The 21,873-nt window shown below is 43.2% G+C and overlaps 1 non-coding gene across 1 annotated transcript; it reads right to left on the reverse strand.

Annotated features, from left to right (window-relative positions):
- Positions 1–10,982: 10,982 nt before the first annotated feature.
- Positions 10,983–11,089, reverse strand: LOC131302215 (small nucleolar RNA R71). The gene has a single exon (XR_009191677.1). It is a non-coding gene; the product is annotated as a small nucleolar RNA R71 (small nucleolar RNA).
- Between the last annotated feature and the right edge of the window lie 10,784 nt (positions 11,090–21,873).

Genomic DNA, 21,873 nt, shown 5'->3' on the forward strand with positions numbered 1-21,873 from the left:
AGTGTTGAGTGTTGTGAGGAACAACTTGTAAAGCTTCTGCCTTCTGATTAATTGCTCCGGTTACCTCTGTGGAGCATAGTTGTCAATCCCGTTCCGTACCGGCCGGTACGTACCGGATTTGAAGAAAATCGGTACCCTAACACCTCAATACTGTTCCGGACCAAATACCGGTCGGTACCGGCCGTTTCGGGAAATACCAGCCGGAAAACAGATACCCCGTGATCAAACCACAACCAAAACACACACACAAACAGAAAACCGGTACCCTAACACCCCAATACCGTTCCGGAACGCTTATTCTGGAACGTTGCCGGTTTTAGAATTTTAGTAAAACGTGGGCTTAACCATAGTACGTGCGCAAGGCTCAAATCCCGGATTTGCACCCCCCCTGCGCGCGAATAACCCGTGACGCGCACCCGGTTAATTGATTTCGGAATCAGTTTTTCCAAATTGCCTTTGGCCACGGCCCATTTTCCTGAGCGCGCGAAACCTCTTCTTGGATCTTCATTCACAAGTTCACTAGTGTGCAAAATCATTTAAGATGGAAAAGAGTTTTGTAACAAAGCAATGTGGGACAAAAGGCAAATACATATGTGTTTTATGATAAATTGCATGGTATGGGGGAATTTTTTGAATTATAATTATTATATATATTGTAGTTGCGGTAAATCCGAAACGGTACCCGGTACCTGACCGGTACCGGTACGTACCGTACCAGTAGGAAAACCGGTACCCTGTCCGAAACGGTATTCAGAACTATGCTGTGGAGTCTCCCATTTTGGGAACCACATAACCATGTGTTTGTGTGTGCGTTTTGGTTGTGGTTTGATCACTTAGGGCAGGAAATATTTTCCGAACAAACATCAGTCTTCATTCCAAGGAAATTAACCCCGTCTTCACGCACGAATGAATGTGAAATTATAAAAAGCACTCAAAGAGTTCCAGAGGGGAGGTGGATGGGACGACCAATTAAAAATTAGCTCAACCAAAAATTCAAAGACACAAACCAAGTTCTATACTATGCAATTCAAATCAACATCAAAGTAAATTGCAATAAAGCTAAAGAGCAAGAATACGATATATACGTGGAAACTACTTAGGGTCAACAAATCCTATACATAAAACCACGGCCTAATCTACTCAACTTTCATAAATCAAATGTTTAACAAGAAGACTTCAAGTTATGAGTTACTTACTTTTATCCCAAGTCACACCTAACTCATCTTCTTGACTAGCTAGCACCATGTGCCCCTTCTTGACTCCATGGACTCCTCGAGCGAAACCACCTTGCTCTCCGGGTCAAGCTGGCTCCAATATCATTTGGCCATGTAGAATGATAGGCAACAATGTATGCTGAATTAAAAATGTGAAGGATTTTGAAAAACAAATCAAACAAGAAAAAATACTTGATTATTAGAGTATTTCTCTAGATTAACAAAAGATGACTAAAAAATATTTTAGTCTTCTAGGTGCAATAAAAGCCCAGGTGTCTGATATGAGTGTGATGAAGATTTTGGACAAAGATAATCAATCTAGAGTGTATTCATGGAGTATGAGAATAACACTAAATTGACAAACAAAAATAATCAAACACCAAGTTTAAAATATTCTATTAATGCATCAGAAACCACATGAATATAAGAGGAAAGGTTTCTCTCTCTAAAAGTGGTATCATGCAAAGTTAGTAGGGCTGTCCACGGTTCAGATTGGATTGGATTCCTGTAAATTCTGTTGGGTTCCCTCCTTAGTGGAAACCCAATATTCGTTAGCCCAATTAGAGCATCTCCAATCCAACACCCTCCAAATCTCTATTTGAGAGGATCAAATTAATCTATTTTATTTGAAAAGTAGATTTAGAGGATTGTACTATTTATCTCAACTCCAACCCAACACTCTATTTCTCAACTCCAACACATATTTGGAGGAGATCCTCTATTTTTTCCATCATCCTCTATATTTAAAGGATCAAAGTTCATCCTCCCAAATGGAGGAGAGTTTTAGAGGATGGGTTGGAGAATGTTTTTCCTCCAAAATAAAGAAATAGAGTATGGGTTGGAGATGCTCTTACAATCTGTGTTTGGCCCAAATGAGTTATATTTGTGTGGGCTAGTTTTTAGAATATTCTACACACTTTGGAGTACATGTTTGGCACATGATTTGTTGGGATCAGAAAAGCTTCTCCTGGAAGCTAATTTGTTTTTGTCTGCTTTGAAAATTATCTCCACTACCAGAAAGAGAAAAATACGAGAGAGTGCACTGTGTGTGAGAGTGTGTTTCGGTGGAGGAAGGAAAGCAAGTGCAGCCCTTGTGTTCTCCTGATTTCGGCAGCTTCTTTGTCAACGTAGGGGGCTGATTTGTTCTCGGATTTTGGGCTTATTTGGTGAGGTCTTTCCTTTTTGTATTTGAAATTTGTTGGATACACCTTAAGGTGTTTGTGAGATCTTGAATCTCTTGCAAACCCATTTGTAAGAACATTTGTTGATAGTGGAATCGGACTCCGGTCCCGTGGACGTACCTCACTTTTTGGGGGAACCACGTAAAAATTCCTTGTGTTCGTTTGGTTTGTGGTTTGCACATTTTGGATTACGTTCGCTGCAGTTTTATTTTTTTCTTCGTGATTTACTTGGGGGAAATTCCTCATATTTTTTCCAACAACTGGTATAGAGCCGACGGTTGGCTAGGGTTTATTATTTTGGTGTAAATCGTGGAAGGAAATGTGGGTAGAATGATTAGTTTCAATGGAACTAATTGGGTGACTTGGAAAATTTAAATGGAAGACCTCTTGTATTATAGAGAGTTACATGGGCCTGTAGAGGGTGATACGGCTAAACCCATCGATATGAAATATGAGGATTGGACCACATTGAATCGAAAAGCTGTTGGGCTTATTCGTCAATGGATTGACGATAGTGTTTTTCATCATGTCTCCACCGAAACTTCGGCTTATGATTTGTGGAAGAAATTGGAAAGTCTCTATGATAGAAAATCGGCCACTAATAAAGCGTTCTTGTTCAAAAATTGGTGAATTTGAAATTTAAAGAGGGCAAGTCTATTGCGGAACATTTGAATGAAATGAATAGTATCGTTAATCAACTTGCTTCTATGAAGATTGTGTTTGATGATGAATTGCAGGCTTTGATGCTTCTTAATTCTCTACCCGAGAATTGGGAAATTTTGGTTGTTACGGTTAGAAACTCGGCGCCGGATGGAGTTGTTTCTATGAGCCAAGTTGCTAGTAGTTTGTTGAATGAAGAGACGAGAAGGAAATCCACCGGTTCTTCTCATTCGGAGGCACTTGTTGTTAACCCAAGGGGGGAGATCTCGAGGTAGAAGTAGCACTCCCCTCAATCGTGATCAAAGCCGTGGGAGTTTGAGGGGAAGATCACTGTCAAAGTAAGATATAAAGTGCCATTATTGTAAAAAGAAAGGCCACATGAAGCGGGAATGCCTAAAGCTCAAATTCAAGGAGGAAAATTGTGGGAAGCATGGTGAAAAGAAGCAAGAAAATTTAACGGCGGTCTCTTCCGATGGTGAACTTGTGGTTGTATGTGATGAGAGTTATGTCAATTTGGTTAGCCAAGATACTGATTGGGTGATTGATTCCGGTGCTTCATTCCATGTCACTTCAAGAGCCGATTTCTTCACTTCCTACAATGGAGGAGATTTTGGGTGTGTTCATATGGGAAATGAAGGTTTGTCGAAAATTATTGGCATGGTTAATATTTGCTTGGAAACAAGTGTTGGATGCAAGTTGGTGCTTAAAGATGTGAGGCTTGTGCCGGACATTCGTCTCAATTTGATTTCTACCGGAAAGTTGGATGATGAAGGCTCCAACAACCATTTTGGTAATGGAAAATGGAAGCTCACGAAGGGTTCTCTTGTGGTGGCTAAAGGGAACACGACTTGCTCACTTTACACGATGAAAGGAAAAATTAGCAAGGGGTTTGTAAAGACACTTGATGATGGCTCCTCTACCGAATTGTGGCATAATAGGCTTGGGCATATTAGTGAAAAGGGGATGCATGTTCTTGCCAAGAAAGAGCTCATACCCGATATCAAAGGTACCCCTCTTAAAACTTGTGTTCATTGCTTAATTGGCTAGTAAACAAAATAGAGTTGCATTTCGTTTCAAGTCTGTTACTAGAAAACCTAATGTATTGGATTTGGTTCATTCAGATGTTTGTGGTCCCTTGAAAGTTAGATCGTATAGTGGTGCCCTTTATTTTGTTACCTTTATTGATGATCATTCGAGAAAATTATGGGCTTATCCGTTAAAAACTAACGATCAAGTTTTCGATGTGTTTAAAGATTTTCAGGCCAAGGTTGAAAGAGAGACCGGGAAGAGGTTGAAATGTGTTCGTTTCGACAACGGTGGTGAATATCTTGGGCCGTTTGATGAATATTGTCATAGCCGAGGCATTAAATACCAAAAGACCGTCAAGAAAACTCCTCAACAAAATGGAGTCGCCTAGATGATGAACTGCACTATGATGGAAAGGATACAATGCATGCTTTCACATGCGAATTTGCCAAGGTCTTTTTGGGCGGAGGCAATGACGACGACGGTTGATTTGATTAATTTGTCTCCTTCGGTTCCTCTGAATGGCGATGTTCCGAAAAAATTTGGCTGGGCAAAGAAGTCACTTATGATCACTTGAGGGTTTTCAGTTGCTTGGCATTTGTTCACATTCCGAAAAATGAAAGGTCCAAGCTTGATGACAAGGCAAGACAATGCATTTTTCTTGGCTATGGGCATGAGGAATTTGGTTATAGACTGTGAGATCCGGTTGACAAGAAAATCATTCGGAGTAGAGATGTTGTCTTTCTTGAAAATCAAACAATTAAAGACTTTGACAAAGATGATCAACCAGAGAAAATTGTTAGTGATCTTGTTGACTTGAAGCCAACTCCTTCACCTTCGACACATGTTGAAAATGAAGACGATGTGGAGCCTCCTCTTGAAGTTGGTGAAATTGTTGATGTTCCGAATGAAGTTGAGTTGGAAAATGAGGAGGAGCAACCAATTCAATAGCCACCACCGCAATCGGAGTTGAGGAGATCCGTTAGAGACAAGCAACCATCAAGAAAGTACTCTCTCGATGAATTTGTGACGGTAACAGAACAGGGGGAGCCGGAGAACTACCAAGAAGCCTTAGAGCATGATAAGAAATGTCAGTGGGCTAAGGCTATGCAAGATGAAATGAAGTCCTTACTTGAAAATCGCACTTATGATTTGGTGAAATTACCTAAGGGTAAGAAAGCTTTGAAAAACAAATAGGTTTACCGATTGAAGCATGATGGCCAAAGTTTGAGGTACAAGGCACGCCTCGTGGTGAAAGGGTTTGGGCAGAAAAAATGTATTGATTTTGATGAAATTTTTTCTCCCGTTGTGAAAATGTCTTCCATTCGTGTTGTTCTTGGTATGCCCGCAAGCTTGAATCTTGAGATCGAACAACTTGATGTGAAAACCGCATTCCTTCACGGTGATTTAGAGGAGGAGATTTATATGGAGCAACCCAAAGGCTTCAAAGAAAAAGGGGAGGAAAACCTTATTTGCAAATTGAAGAAGAGCTTGTATGGCTTAAAACAAGCTCTGAGGCAATGGTACAAGAAATTTGATTCTTTTATGGTGGATCATGGTTATTTAAGAACCACTTCGGATCATTGTGCGTTTGTGAAAAAGTTTCCGGATGGAAATTTTATTATTCTCTTGCTCTATGTCAATGATATGTTAATTGTGGGACAAGATTCTATGAAGATCAACAAGTTGAAGTTGGAGTTGAGTAAATCCTTCGCTATGAAAAATTTGGGACCGGCAAAGCAAATTTTGGGCATGAAAATTACTCGTGATCGAAAGAAGGGGCTGATTTGGTTGTCTCAAGAAAGTTACGTTGAAAAGATTCTTGAGAGGTTCAACATGAGTAAGGAAAAGCCTGTTAGTTGTCCGCTTGCGAATCATTTTAAGTTTAATTTGAAATAATGTCCTACAAGTGAAAAAGACAACGCGGAGATGGAAAAATTTTCCTACACTTCAGCAGTTGGTTCTTTGATGTATGCCATGGTTTGAACTAGGCCGGATTTAGCTCACGCGGTTGGAGTTGTTAGTCGGTTTTTTTCAAATCCGGGCAAAAAACATTGGGCAGCTGTTAGATGGATTCTCAAGTATCTCCGGGGTACTTCTAGAGTTTGTTTGTGTTTCGGAAATGGTAAAGCTGTGTTGGATGGATTCACAGATGCCGACATGGCGGGTGATGTTGATTCTCGGAAGTCCACTTTGGGGTATTTGATGACCTTTGCAGGGGGAGCTGTCAATTGGCAATCAAGTTTGCAAAAATGTGTCACTCCATCAACTACGGAAGCGGAGTTCATTGCAATTACCAAAACTTGCAAGGAGTTGTTGTGGTTGAAGAAGTTCTTGCAAGAGTTGGGTTTGAATCAAGAGAGGTATGTTCTCTTTTGTAATAGTCAAAGTGCAATGCATTTGAGCAAGAAATCCACTTTCCATTCTCGATCAAAGTACATTGATGTTAGATATCATTGGATTCGGGACACGCTTGACATGAAGTTGTTGCAACTTGAGAAAATCCACACGGATGATAATCCTTTAGATATGATGACTAAGGCTTTGTCTAAGGACAAACATAATAAATTTCGAGCTTTGTCAGGTTTGGTCAATCCTTCCACATAAGTCGGGAAGGGGGAGAATGTTGGGTTCCCTCCCTAGTGGAAGCCCAATATTCGTTAGCCCAATTATAATTTTTGTTTGGCCCAAATGAGTTATATTTGTGTGGGCTAGTTTTTGGAATATTCTACACACTTTGGAGCACATGTTTGACACATGATTTGTTGGAATCAGAAAAGCTTTTCCTGGAAGCTAATTTGTTTTTGTCTGCTTTGAACATTATCTCCACTACCAGAAAGAGAAAAAAACGAGAGAGTGCACTGTGTGTGAGAGTGTGTTTCGATGGAGGATGGAAAGCAAGTGCAGCCCTTGTTTTCTCCTGATTTCGGCAGCTTCTTCGTCAACTTTGAGGGCTGATTTGTTCTCTGATTTTGGGCTCTCCGTTCAGCTACATTGAAGGGTTTTGTTCATCTATTTGGTGAGGTCTTTTCTTTTTGTATTTGGAGTTTGTTGGATACACCTTTGGGTGTTTGTGAGATCTTGAATCTCTTGTAAACCCATTTGTAAGAACATTTGTTGATAATGGAATTGGACTCCGGTCATGTGGACGTACCTCAGTTTTTGGGGGAACCACGTAAAAATTCCTTGTGTTTGTTTGGTCTGTGGTTTGCGCATTTTGGATTACGTTCACTAGCTGCAGTTTTATTATTTTCTTCGTGATTTACTTGTGGACCACGGGCCATGGCCTCTTTGTGTTGGCAAAGTCCAAGATAAAACACGCATTTATTTGTATCCCTATTTATAGAGTTGTATTTTCTTTTCTTTTATTTCTAGAGTGTCTGTTTAGGAAGTGGAAGGAAATCAGTATGTATAATTGAGAATGAGTAAATCGAGCTAATTTGGACCTGATTGATCGGGGGTATCAATCGGAGATCAAAGGACTCCTGTCTAAATTATTGGCAGCTAGACTATATTGGCAACTAGGGCACTAGATTATTTGACTATTATAAATAGTATCCTTTAGTTGGCAGCTAGGTCACGGAGGTATTAAGGCAAAAAAATCCATATGCTTTAAAGTGGAAAATAACGAGAGAACGGGGAGGCCGAAAAGTGACGCAGGGTTGTAAGTTCAAATAATCAAGATGGTTGTCTTTGCTTTGAATCTTGGAGTAAAAAGAAGATCGATGGATCTTTGAGCGTTCAAGACAACTTCAAGAGGTTTACAACGTTGCTGAGCAAAGTCCTTCGGTGGATTCCGGGCGGCAAACGGAAGGCTTGTGGATTCAAGACAGCGGCGGTCAAGCATTCAGAGAGGTGTACGTGGATTCGGCAAGAGCGTCTAGGTTTAGATTTGTGGAGTTCAAACTTATCGTAAGAGTTCTTGTAACCTCATGTTTAGTAGTGTTTGATTCCTTCCCGTGGTTTTTCCCGTTTTGGGTTTTCCACGTATATCTTGTGTTCATCTCTTTATTGCTTCTCGTTCGAGTGATTAGCTTATATATTGATTGGTGGATTTATTTATTAAAAAGATAAAATAGCAAATATTTTTAAGCCTAGTTGATCTAGGATTTTTCAATTGGTATCAGAGCGGGTTGCTCGTAATATTAGGGATTATTCTTAGAGCGGATCCTATTTTTTTTCTAATTTGCTATTATGGAAAATCCTAATTTTCATAACTCTGCTGTTGCGAAACCTCCTATTTTAGATGGGTCTAATTATGCATATTGGAAAGCTAGGATGAAGGCTTATTTAAAGTCTCAAAATAATCGAGTCTGGCTCTAAGTTGTTAATGGTTATACCGAGCCTACATCCACCGTGGATGGTAAAAATGCTCGAAAGTCTTATGAGTCATGGACCAACGGTGATCATCAGAATGAAACATATAATTCATGTGCTCTTAATGCTATATTTGGTTGTGTGTCTTTGCCTGAATTTCAATGTATTTCCACTTGTGAAATTGCTAAGGATGCATGGGATATTTTAACCATTACTCATGAGGGGAATAGTAGGGTGAGGCAACAAAAACTTCAAAGCATCATAACTGAATTTGAGATGATCAGGATGAAAGATAATGAGACGTTTGGTGAGTTTTATGCTAGGTTGAGTGAAGTGGTGAACTCAAGCTTTAACTTAGGTGAGCCTATCTCTCAAGAAAAAATTATTAAGAAAATCATGCGTTCATTACCTGAGAGGTTTATTACAAAAGTTGAAGTTCTTGAATGCATGCCTAATTTTGATTCCATGAAGGTTGAGGAAATTGTTGGTCACCTCTTAACTTTTGAAACTAAATTGTCACAATACAGACCTCAAAAAGATAAGAACAAAAACGAGGAAAAATCCTTGGGTTTTTCTAGTTTAAAGATAGTTATAAGGTCTCGGGTAGTGATGACGATGAATTGGACCAAGAGGAAATGGCTTTATTTGTTAAAAAATTTGGAAAGTTTTTTAAAAAGAATAAAACCTTTGGTCCTAATTCGAAAGAAAAGAATGGTAGGTTTTCCAAGGGTAAAGAGAGGAAAGAGAGCAAATCATTGGGTCCCCAGTGTTACGAGTGCATGGGGTTTGGTCATATGATAAGCCCACAATTGTGGTTATATTCAGGCTTATCTCGCTCATTTTTGGTGCGCGCGCGCGCATAACTCTATGTTTTTGAATGATATTGCGCGAAAGGTGCGCTTTTGGTGTTTACAGGTTCTTTTCGTTAATAAGGCGGATTGTACGCCGTGAACTTTTTCCTTTGTGAATCGGGGACCCGGGAGGTATAAATGCATTGATAGCGGAGTCCGGAGGAGCTGTGTCGAAGCCTCGGAGAGTTTGGAGAAGCCCAGAAGAAGCTGAAAAAGTTTCGTAGAAAAGGAAGTTCTACCGGTAGGAGATCAATGCCTACCGGTATAATCCCATTCCTACCGGTAGGAGGGCCTGCCCTACCGGTCCAACGCCTGATCAGAGAGGTCACAAATTTGCATCATTCAAGTTCTACCGGTAGGAGATCAATGCCTACCGGTAGGAAGCCAGATTGTTCAGTGTCCCCCTTTTTGCTCGAAGCCATTCTACCGGTAGGAGATCAATGCCTACCAGTAGGAATCCCCAGTTTCTGCAGATTCTTATTTTCTTTTTGTTTTTCTTTTGTAACTTTAATGGGGTGCTATAAATACCCTCTTGCACGTTTTTTAGGGTTATGTTATGTTATTGGACTTCAGCTCTTTCTCTCTCTACCGCCTCTTCGCACCAACTCTTTTCTCCCTCATTAATGGAGCATTGATTGGGGGAATTGGAGGGAGAAAAGAGTTGGCCGTCTAAATGCCAAAGATCGGTTGGCGGTCCTAACGCTAAAACTCTCTACAAGCTAATCTCCGAAACAAGTTATGCATGCGCTCCCTGTGGATTTGGCCCCGGACTTTCGGGTATTATGCTTTCAACCGACCTAGCCTTACGCTTGGGGTAATCTTATTGTAACACACATTATGGTCGCAAGAATTTTTGGCGCCGTTGCCGGGGAGCGCTTTCTTTTATAGCTTATTTTGGAGGCTCCCCAAACCATTGTAAGTATCCCGTTTCATTTTACTTGGTGTGATTTATACTTAACCCAGTGGATACCTCTAACTTGAGTCTCCCAAACGTGAGGTTTAACGAAGCTAGAGTAAGTACATATCACATTTTTCTTTTATTGTCTTCTCTTATCGAGGCGGCGGCATAGCCCCTCGAAGCTGTTGTTAGGAGGCGGCGGCATAGCCCCTCTTGTCTGTTTACTTTGTTCTTGTTGCCCATTAATTCGCGAGAAGGGGTTTTAGAGTGTATGCGTGGTGGTCATCGTGGTGCCTTTCGGAGCCCAAATTCTAAAAGGCTTCATAGATCTTTTTCTCCTCCTCGACCCAAAACTCCTCGTCGGGTTCGAGCAAGGACACCACCACCCCAAAGAACTCCTTTTTCTGTAAGAACCCCTCCTCAAGAAAGAATGCCCGGAAACGGTGAAGGCGAAATGCCACCGGTCGTGCCCGAAAGGACAATGAGTGACTACATGAATCCGGCCCGTTCTACTCCGCGGCCCACTATAGTCCTTCCGGCCGCAACCGAGGCGAATACTTTCACCGTGAAAATGCATCACATTAACATGATGCCATCTTTTTATGGCAAAGACAAAGAATGCCCGTACACTCATATGCGGGCATTCGAGGAGTTGGTATCCTCAATAGTGTCCACGCCTGCTCAACTTGAGTCCGCAAAGCTAAAACTCATCCCATTTTCAGTAGAAGACAAAGCAAAGATTTGGTTGAATAATATGAGGCCCCAATCTTTGGCAAACTGGGCGGATTTATCAAAGGCTTTCTACATGAAATTTTTTCCCCCTCATCTCACAAAGGAACTCATGCATCAAATCCAAATGTTTAAACAAAAAGAGGGGGAATCATTTTATCAATATTAGGAAAGGTACAAGGATTTGCTAAACTCCATCCCACATCATGGCCTCCCGACTTTTCAAAAGGTCGAGTACTTGTTAAAGGGATGTTTCCAAAGTACTCGACACCTTATGGATAGCATGTGTACCGGTGGAGTTATGGCAAAAACCCCTGAAGCGGCGTGGGACTATTTTGAGGAATTAGCGAAAAAAACTCAAAACTGGGATTGCTCAGACCCCTCTGAAAAGAATGTGTTTAATCCGGCTCCGAGCAATCCCGGCAAGTTCCAATTGAATGAACAAAATGAGCTAGCCCACAAGGTCGCCCAGCTTTCCCGCCAAATTGAAACTTTACAACTTAACAAAGTCGCTGGGGTGGCCTCTGTGGCCAAGGCGGAAGACATTTGTGTTTTATGTGAAATTGCAGGTCATGCTACGGGGGATTGTCAAATGCTCCCCACCGTCAAGGATATTCTTCAAGGAACCGGCCCATCAGAGGTCAACGCCGTTAATCAACGGTTTGACCCTTATTCTCAAACTTTCAATCTGGGGTGGAAGATGCATCCTAATTTCGGGTGGAGCGATTCTCAACCTCCCGGACCGCCACAAGTTCCACAGCCTCAACAAAACCAAGCTTTCCGGCCTTCTCAATCTCAAGGAGCGCCGAGGTTTTCTCAACATCAACAACCACCGGGGTTTGCACCTCCGGGACCTCCGCAAGGGCCAAATCAATTTCAACCTCAGAAGCGGTCCCTAGAGGAGATTATGTCATCTTTCATGCAAAGCCAAACATCCCTCAACGAGTAAACCACTCAAACACTCGGGGAAATCAAGAATCAAATGGTGAAGTTGACTAATACGGTGGGAATTCTCCAACAAGAAAAGGGGAAACTTCCGACTCAACCCCAAGCAAATCCGCAAGGAACCAATTATGTGGGGAGCTCTTCGGTGCCCAGTCCTGAGCAAGCCAAGTCTATTATAACATTGCGGAATGGCAAGGAAATTGATACGGCCGTTGTCCCCAAGCCTAGCAAGCCACGGGTTACGCCAATCGTTGTGCAAGAGCCGGATGTTCTTATTGACTCACCAACCTCGGAGCCCTCTCCCGTTGGTGAGCAATCGGCAAAATCTCAGGAAGAAGAACCCAAGGCTCCCGTTCCTCAAATTCCAGCCCCGTTTCCCCAACGTTTGAAAGCTCCAGCCCATGCCAACAACAACTCTGAGATCTATGAGCTTTTCAAGCAAGTGAGGATCAACATTCCGTTGGTGGATACAGTCAAGCAAATCCCTACCTATGCCAAATTTCTCAAGGACTTATGCACTCAGAAGCGTAAGTTAAATGTTCACAAAAGGGTGTTGTTGACAGAGCAAGTGAGTTCTATTATTCAAACCAACGTGGTTCCTAAGTATAAAGATCCGGGGTGTCCCACTATTTCCATCACAATCAGAGGCACAAAGATCGAGAAAGTTCTCCTTGATTTGGGGGCTAGTGTGAACCTGCTCCCGTATGCTGTTTATGAGCAACTTGGATTGGGGGAGATGAGGCCAACATCCGTTACCCTTCAATTGGCCGATAGAAGCATTCGTGTCCCACGCGGGATGGTGGAGGATGTACTCGTGCAAGTGGATAACTTTATCTACCCGGTGGATTTTATCGTGTTGGATACATGCCCTGTGCCCTCCTCGCAAGTGTCAACGTCGACTCCGGTCATTCTTGGGCGTCCATTCCTGGCCACTTCCAACGCTGTTATCCATTGCCGAAGCGGTTTGCTAAACGTCACTTTCGGCAACATGAGGATGGAGATGAATGTGTTTAATATCGACAGCCAAATGGGGGATGACGAGTGTGTTCATGAAGTCAATCTTATAGATTCTTTGGTCCAAGAGCACGTCGATACTTTCTTCTACAAGGATCCGTAGGAAGTTTGCCTTACCGCTGAAGAGGAGGCATTTCTAGATTCACCGGGGGTGGAGTACTTGTATTCTTTGCTCGACATGGAAGATGTGTGTGAGACGGCTGTTTGGTCCCCAAAATTTGAAGCGCTACCGCCGTAGCAAGCAAGAGTCTCCCTTCAAGTGTGCAATTTCCAAAGCTTGAGTTAAAGGTTTTGCCCGATACTCTTAAGTATGCTTTCCTTGGGCCCGATGCCACTTTTCCCGTGGTGATTTCTTCTTCATTGAATGAGCATCAAGAATCGCGACTCTTGGAGGTATTGAAGCGGCGTCGCGTAGCTATTGGGTGGTCTATTGCTGATATTCAAGGATTTGATCCCTCCTTATGTACTCACCATATTTATCTCGAGGATGACATCAAACCTTCCCGTCAACCCCAACGCCGTTTAAATCCCATTATGAAAGAGGTGGTCAAAGCAGAGGTCTTGAAGTTGTTAGACGTTGGCATTATATACCCTATCGCTGATAGCAAATGGGTTAGCCCGATACAAGTTGTTCCGAAGAAATCTGGAGTCACGGTGGTAGCCAATGCCGATAATGAACTAGTGCCCACTCGGGTCTCCACCGGTTGGCGAGTTTGCATTGACTACAGGAAGCTCAACTCATGCACTCGCAAGGATCATTTCCCTCTCCCGTTTATTGATCAAATCCTCGAGCGTGTTGCCGGTCATGCTTTCTATTGCTTTCTCGATGGCTATTCGGGGTACAACCAAGTCGCGGTCTCTCTGGATGATCAGGAAAAGACCACTTTCACTTGCCCCTATGGGACGTTTGCGTATAGGCGAATGCCATTTGGGTTGTGCAATGCTCCGAGCACCTTCGCCCGATGTATGTTGGGTATATTCAGTGATATGGTGGAGCGCATTGTCGAAGTCTTCATGGATGATTTCTCGGTCTTCGGGGACTCTTTCGAGGATTGTTTACTAAATTTGGACAAAGTGTTGGAGCGATGCGAGGAGAAAAATCTTGTGCTGAATTGGGAGAAATGCCATTTCATGGTTACACAGGGCATCGTCTTGGGGCATATCGTATCACAAAAAGGCATAGAGGTGGACAAAGCCAAAATTGACTTGATTGCCAATCTTCCAACGCCCAAGTGCGTAAAGGACATCCGCTCCTTCCTAGGCCATGCAGGGTTCTACCGGCGGTTCATTAAGGATTTCTCCGCCATATCGCATCCCTTGTGTCATCTTCTCTCTAAAGATGCTCCTTTTGAATGGACCAGCGCTTGCAATGAGGCTTTTCAGAAACTGAAATCGAGTCTTACTTCTCCTCCAATCGTGCAAACTCCGGATTGGGAACTCCCGTTTGAATTGATGTGCGATGCAAGTGATTATGCTGTGGGAGCCGTTCTTGGCCAGAGGAAGGATAAGCATCCTTACATTTCCTATGCGAGACAAACGCTGAATGACGCGCAAATGAACTACTCAACGACTGAAAAGGAGCTGCTCGCAGTCGTCTTCGCTTTGGATAAATTTCGATCATATTTGGTGGGAACTCCTATCACAGTTTTCACTGATCATGCAGCCCTCAAGTACCTTTTTGCAAAGCAGGACGCAAAGGCTCGGTTCACTATCAAAGATAAGAAAGGAGTAGAGAATGTGGTAGCCGACCATTTGTCTCGGCTTGAGTTTGAGGACCGTAAGGCCAATCTCCCAATTGTCGACACCTTTCCCGATGAGCAACTGTTTGCTGTTTCTCCTACCCCTTGGTACGCCGATATTGTCAACTACCTTGTAACCGGGCAACTTCCTAGCCAATGGAATGCACAAGATAGGAAGCGTTTTCTCATAGAGGTGAAAAGATTCGGCTTTGATGACCCTTATCTTTTTAAATTTTGCCCGGACCTCATTATTCGGCGTTGTGTTCCGGAGGAGGATCAACAAGGGATCTTGCAGTTTTGCCATTCCAAGGAGTGCGGTGGCCATTTTTCCCATACCAAGACCATTGCCAAGGTCTTCCAATGTGGTTTTTACTGGCCCACACTTCACAAGGATGCGTATTCCTTTTGTCGAACTTGTGAAGCTTGTCAGAAGTTGGGTGCGGTGACTCGGAGGAATATGATGCCCCTCACCAATATCCTTATCGTTGAAGTGTTTGATTGTTGGGGGATTGATTTCATGGGGCCATTCCCCATGTCGTATGGTTTTCTCTACATTCTCCTCGCGGTGGACTATGTTTCCAAATGGGTGGAGGCCATCCCGTCCAAGACCAGCGATCACAAGGTGGTGCTGGAATTTCTCAAGGAGAACATTTTGTCCCGGTTTGGCACACCAAAGGCCATTATAAGTGATCAAGGCTCTCATTTCTGTAATCGGCCTTTCGAAGCGCTCATGAAGAAATATGGGATCACGCACAAGGTGTCCACCGCATACCACCCTCAGACCAATGGCCAAGCCGAGCTTGCAAACCGTGAGGTAAAACGCATTCTAGAAAAAACCGTTAATCCAAATCGCAAGGATTGGTCACTCCGTCTGACCGATGCCTTATGGGCATATCGTACCGTGTATAAGACCGTTTTAGGCGCTTCGCCTTATCGGCTTGTATACGGTAAGGCATGTCACTTTCCGGTGGAGTTGGAGTATAAGGCCTATTGGGCCATCAAAGCTTTAAATTTTCGATTGCCCGCCGCTGGCGCGCAACGCAAACTCCAACTTAATGAACTGGAAGAAATCCGGAGGGATGCATACGATAATACGGACATTTACAAGTCTAAGGTGAAGGATTTCCATGATAAGAACATCCAACGGAAAATTTTTGGCGTCGGTCAGAAAGTTATTCTTTACAATGCAAAACTTCATCTTTTTCTGGGCAAGTTGCGGTCCCGTTGGGTTGGTCCTTATGTAGTACAAACCATTTTTCCCCATGGGGCAATTGAAGTTGTGAACCCTTCGAATGGAAATGTTTTCAAGGTTAACGGCCAGAGACTTAAGCCGTTTTTGGAAAATTTTGCAAGTAATGAAATCACGGAGGATTTGATCGCTCCGGTGTATGTGGATGATCCATTGGTTTGACTTTTCAAAAAAAATGTTTTCACGGGGAGCTTTTGCGTACTTCTGGACTTAATTGTTTGGAAGGCCCGGCCTTTTCGGAGGTACCCATCATTGACTTGGGTTTATAGCTTCGCACGCCGCTATTCAAACAAGGCTCGTGTTCCCAGCTCCGGTTAGTAAGGGCAAATCTTTTGTGGTCCGGTATAGCCACCTGTGTTTCGCTTAGGGTGTTGTCTATCTTGCTTTGCGACACCTTATGCGAACCATGGGCAGAAAAGTAGTACCCGTTTAATCACGTGACGATTCGATGGTTTACATACTTGTGCATAATAATTTTTGTGCCGGGCTACCATGAGCCGGCGGTACTAATGTCATTTGTCTCCTAGTAGGTAGTTGGTTCTTCAGTCTTTTGCAGGGTAACATGCTACCGCACCAGCCTTGGTAGTTTGGGTCTAAAAGCCAGGGTGAGTGAGGCATTCAGGAGCCCTAAGCATGGGTGCGACTCTGTGTCGCGGTTGTTAGCCCAAGAAAGCTCCGGCGATGGCTCTGTGCGACTAGCTATGGTTCCGATGGCGGGGCCGAAAGAGTGGGCCTTGGAAGCGGTTCCGATGACGACCGGTGGCATTGACGAAAAATCCTCCAACTTGGTCGAGGTATCGGGTGGTTGACATTCCACCCCGTCGGTACATTTTTGTTCTCCCTTCCCTTATCGTCCATCTCTTTGCATCGAGGGCGTGCATATTTCAAGTTGGGGGGGATTGATTATTTATGGTTTGCATTTTCGATTTTGCTTAGAATTTTAAATATTGTAAAATTTTTTGCAGAATCTCCCCTTGTTCTAAGTTACTTAGCATATGCTCGTTTTGGTTTCGTATGTAGCAAGGACATCGATGTGAATGCATCTCTTGAAATTTGTGCAACTCATCTCGTTAACATGCCATGAACCGTGTGGAACAAATCTTTAAGTGCATTTGAGTCGGTTGAGCATGTAGAGTGGAGATTCATTTTTGTCGTATCCCATGTTTCTTTAGATTTTCTTACCCTTAGAGTAGGATTCCATCTTCTCTTGTACATACTTTGGTATTTTTTTATTCTGGTTGTGCATTGCAAAGGAGGCTAAGGTGTGTTTGAAAGATGATTCAAGGCATTGTTTTTGTGAATAAACCACATATTGTCACTTTTGATCCATATTTGAGCTGTGTCCGAGTCCAATTCTTTTGAAAAGCTTAGGAAACCGGTTGTTGGAAGGGCGTTTGGGGTTGCACTTTTTGATTTTGGGTGTGGCTGGGAATAATTGGAGGTGGAGAATTGCTTTGGCGAGTCAATCTGCAGCTTTCAGATTTCCAGAAGTTCTACCGGTAGGGAGGTCGAGCCTACCAGTACAAACAGCAAGCAGAAAGGCCATCTGACGGTGCAAAAGGAAGTTCTACCGGTAGGGGATCAGTGCCTACCGGTAGGTCGGCTGACTTCCAGAAAAAAATTTAAAAGGCCTAGTCGGTTCATTTTTGTTTTAAACCCAACTCCTTCTCTCCCTCCTCTTCCAAACCGACGGTTACCAATCTCCTCCTCTTCAAAACCCATGGAAATCCACCCCTAACCCTTCCAAATCCCACCAAAACTTCACCAATCTTCCCAAACCATTTCCCTAATTTCAAACTCGTGGATCCACATCTCTCCACTGTGCACACCCAGGTAACTCTCTCTTCTCCACTCGAAATTTTCCCAAGAAACCCACCAAGTTAACACCCCAATTTCCATTTTCTCATCTTCTCTCATCCCTAATCCTTCATAATCATTCCCCAATTTGTTCTGTAAACCTCAATATCTCAAACCCCCTAGCCCTAGATTCACAAATTTTTGCCTTTTGCCATGTCGAATGTGATGTATTCGCGGGATAGAACCGGGAAGAGAGTTGATCTGGGTACGCGGAAGAGGGACAGTGGGCCATCGAGAAAGCAAGAGGAGGAGCGCAGGAAGAAAAGAAAAGAGGAGGGAGAGAGGAAGAAACACATCGAGTGGGTGGCCACCCTTAAGGGGCGAAAAGTTACATGCGAGCGGCAAGTTTGCGAGCATAGCTTGGCGGAGAATGGGTACATCAACGTCATCCGGGAAAAAGGTATGCAGCATTTCTTTAAGGAGGTTAGGGGCTATGTTAAGAACTGGGTTGTTGATTTCTTTTCACGTATGAAATATGATATTGAGAATTCAGAAATTGAGACCACAGTTGGCGGTGTTGACATGATAATAACCCCGGATACCATTGCTGAATACCTGGGTTATGAACGACCGGAGGCTGAGACCATCACGTATCCTCGACCTGATGAGGAGGATATTGATATGAATGTAGTTTACGCCGAAGTATTTGAGGGGGGTGTTTTGGGGGAAGCAGGAGGTGATTTGAAAGATGAGTATAGGACCATGAACAAGGTTCTGCATTACAACCTTTATCCCCGTGGGATGAAGAAGACACCGGGAGATTTGGAACTTAAATTGCTGTATGTGTTTATGAATCCGGTTGAAACCATGGACTATGCTAAATGGATTTTTGATCAATTGGTGCAATTCAAGCATTCATACAAGAAGGGGTTGAATTTTCCATTTCCTGCAATGATCACCCAGTTTTGCCTAGCCAACGGTCTCCGCCTAGACAACCAAAAGCTTGACCCTAGCTCACCGAGCATTATCAATGCTACTTCGGAGCATAAAAGCAAGACGAATGTGACAAGGGCTCGGGAAGCCCGTGCCCTCGCCCAAGCCCAAGCCCGGGCCCAGGCGCAAGGCCAAGCACCTCCTCAAGCCGGCCCTTCCCAAGCCCCCTCAGGTTCCGTTCCTCAGAAGAAAAGGGTCAAATTTAAAGAAGCTCCTGTCTAAGCTATTGTGCTGTGCGGCTGAAATTCAGGAGGACCAAAGGAGGGCGGATCACAAGGCAAATTTTTACTATGAGCAGATGGCTGAACAGTCGGGGAGGAGGTACGAGCCCCCAGTGGAGTTAGCAACGGATCGCGCTATTGGGGAGCATCGTAGCCCGGAGTACCCGGAGGATGAGCTTAATGAGGATGAGATCCGTGAGTAGGAGCAGCAATATGACCCGATGGTTTTTTAGCGCACCTTTGGCCCGGGAGCTCAGTGATGGTGGTGGTATATGATGTGTTGGAGAATGCGGGTGTTAGAATTAGCTTTTGTCGAGTCCGTGATTAAGTCAAGTCCTCGTTTATTGAGTCAGTCGTTTACTTTTCGTTCTTTATTTTTGTTTGGTTAGGTGTTTGGTGGTTTGGGTAGCCTAGGCTGTGGTTCCTGTCGTGGGTAATTTACCAAGCTAGCATAGGCTAGGAATCACTTTGTTTAATCTATTTTTCGTTTCCCGTAATTCGTTATAAGCCAAAAAGCCCTTAGTTGATTTCAGGTGCACCGTTGTGCTTTTTGCAATGCATTGTCGGAATCTTTTATTACTCTAGTTATGTCTTGTTTTGAATTTCAATAATCTTTGTTTTTTTTTTACTATAATTCTCTGTCGAGCGGTTCTTTGTTTGCATGCGTAACTCTTTTGTTCCCGTTATCGCTTTAGCCTTTGGTATTTGATCATGGGATATGTTTTGCATAGCGGTTGCTTCGTTCAAGCTTAAGAGTTGTTGAGTGTTACCTTTGTGAGTGCTGGAATCGAAACTCGGTCGTGCTTTCCCCCTCACGTGGTTCACTTGAATGAGATTTGTTTAATATAGTTCATGGCCTGGTTGTGAGATGATTGTTGCACCCTTTTGAAAAAAAACAAAAATTAGTTTGATTCTTGCTACTTTGAAGTTCAAGCATATGTTTCATACCTTGTTGTGTTGGGGAGATTTGGTAGTTGCTTTCGTAGTGTACATCTTTTGCTAGGGACTAGCAAAGTCCAAGTAGGGGGGTGTGATAAGCCCACAATTGTGGTTATATTCGGGCTAATCTCGCTCATTTTTGGTACGCGCGCGCACATAACTCTATGTTTTTGAATGATATTGCGCGAAAGGTGCGCTTTTGGTGTTTACAGGTTCTTTTCGTTAATAAGGCGGATTGTACGCCGTGAACTTTTTCCTTTGTGAATCGGGGACCCGGGAGGTATAAATGCATCGATAGCGGAGTCCGGAGGAGCTGTGTCGAAGCCCCGGAGAGTTTGGAAAAGCCCAGAAGAAGCTGAAAAAGTTTCGTAGAAAAGGAAGTTCTGCCGGTTGGAGATCAATGCCTACTGGTATAATCCCATTCCTACCGGTAGGAGGGCCTGCTCTACCGGTCCAACGCCTGATCAGAGAGGTCACAAATTTGCATCATTCAAGTTCTACCGGTAGGAGATCAATGCCTACCGGTAGGAAGCCAGATTGTTCAGTGTCCCCCTTTTTGCTCGAAGCCGTTCTACCGGTAGGAGATCAATGCCTACCGGTAGGAATCCCCAGTTTCTGCAGATTCTTATTTTCTTTTGGTTTTTCTTTTGTAACTTTAATGGGGTGCTATAAATACTCTCTTGCTTGTTTTTTAGGGTTATGTTATGTTATTGGACTTCAGCTCTTTCTCTCTCTACCGCCTCTTCTCACCAACTCTTTTCTCCCTCATTAATGGAGCATTGATTGGGGGAATTGGAGGGTGATTGCTTTCATTAATGTTGTAAGTTCCTTCGGGATCCTTATTAATCTAGTTTTTATTTCTGTTCTCAGCATGATTTCGTGTTCTCTCTTCCGAATCCTAATCCATATCACTTCTCCTTGCATTATGTGTGAGTAGTGTAGCAAGGCTAGGTTATGGGATGATTAACATCCCGTAACCAGGGGTGTGGCTCGTTCTCCTCTTGAGAACTCCTGTTTTCCAGATTAAACATGGCAAGGACCTATTTTATGAATCAAAACTTTGAGGTGTTACTCTCTTGGATCAAATGTAGGCAAAGGTTAATCTTCTTGCCACATTTGATACCTAGAGCTATGTCCCTCCTCGTGTTTGTCTAAATGCTCAAAAAGGACCCCAGGCATCTTTAACCCTTTCGTTAAAAAGAGACGAATCGAGCTTATCCTTGCGTTACGGGTGTTAGTTATCCCTAAACCGAGCCTTTAGTTTAATCTCCAGTCAAAAAGCCGTAGTTAGGTTAAGTAGCCAGTTAACCAAATCCTTCAAGTTGGCCGTCTAAATGCCAAAGATCGGTTGGCGGTCCTAACGCTAAAACTCTCTACAAGCTAATCTCTGAAACAAGTTATGGATGCGCTCCCTGTGGATTCGACCCCGGACTTTCGGGTATTATGCTTTCAACCGACCTAGCCCTACGCTTGGGGTAATCTTATTACAACACACATTATGGTCGCAACCATCATATTGCCCAAGAGTGTGCTAACAAACAAAAAAATAAATCCTATAATGTCAAAACTTGGGATGATAGTGACTCTGATGAAGAAGAAAATTGTGGGGGAAATAGTAAAGTCATGGCTTTAGGAGCTTCTGTGCATCCCCATGTGAGTGAGTCTAAGTTAGAAGATGAGAGAGTGAAAAATGAGTATTTGAGCAATAGCGAGAGTGAGGAAGAAGAGAGTTTGCAGAAAGCCTACAATGAACTCTATAAAGAAAGCTTGAGGTTGACTAAGACTAACATTGAGCTATCTAGTGAAGCGAAGAAGAGCGATGAGTCCAATGTAAAACTCAAGCAAGAGCTTTTGAAAGCTCAAGCTCGGGTGAGTCAAGTTGAGAATGATAGAGATTCTTTGATTAATGAACTTGTCGATGTTAAGAGTATGAATGGTAAACTTGGGATTGATTTGCATGTGTCTTATGAAACTAACAAGCTTCTTGATTTGAAGGTAGCTAATTTGCAAGTTGAGCTTGACAAAGCCAATGCTACATTTAAGAAAATGAATGCAGGGTCAAAGGCTTTAGAAGAGATCATTGGAGTGCAAAGGGGAATC

The sequence above is a fragment of the Rhododendron vialii genome, chromosome 9a (assembly GCF_030253575.1).
Source record: "Rhododendron vialii isolate Sample 1 chromosome 9a, ASM3025357v1".
Lineage (NCBI taxonomy): Eukaryota > Viridiplantae > Streptophyta > Magnoliopsida > Ericales > Ericaceae > Rhododendron > Rhododendron vialii.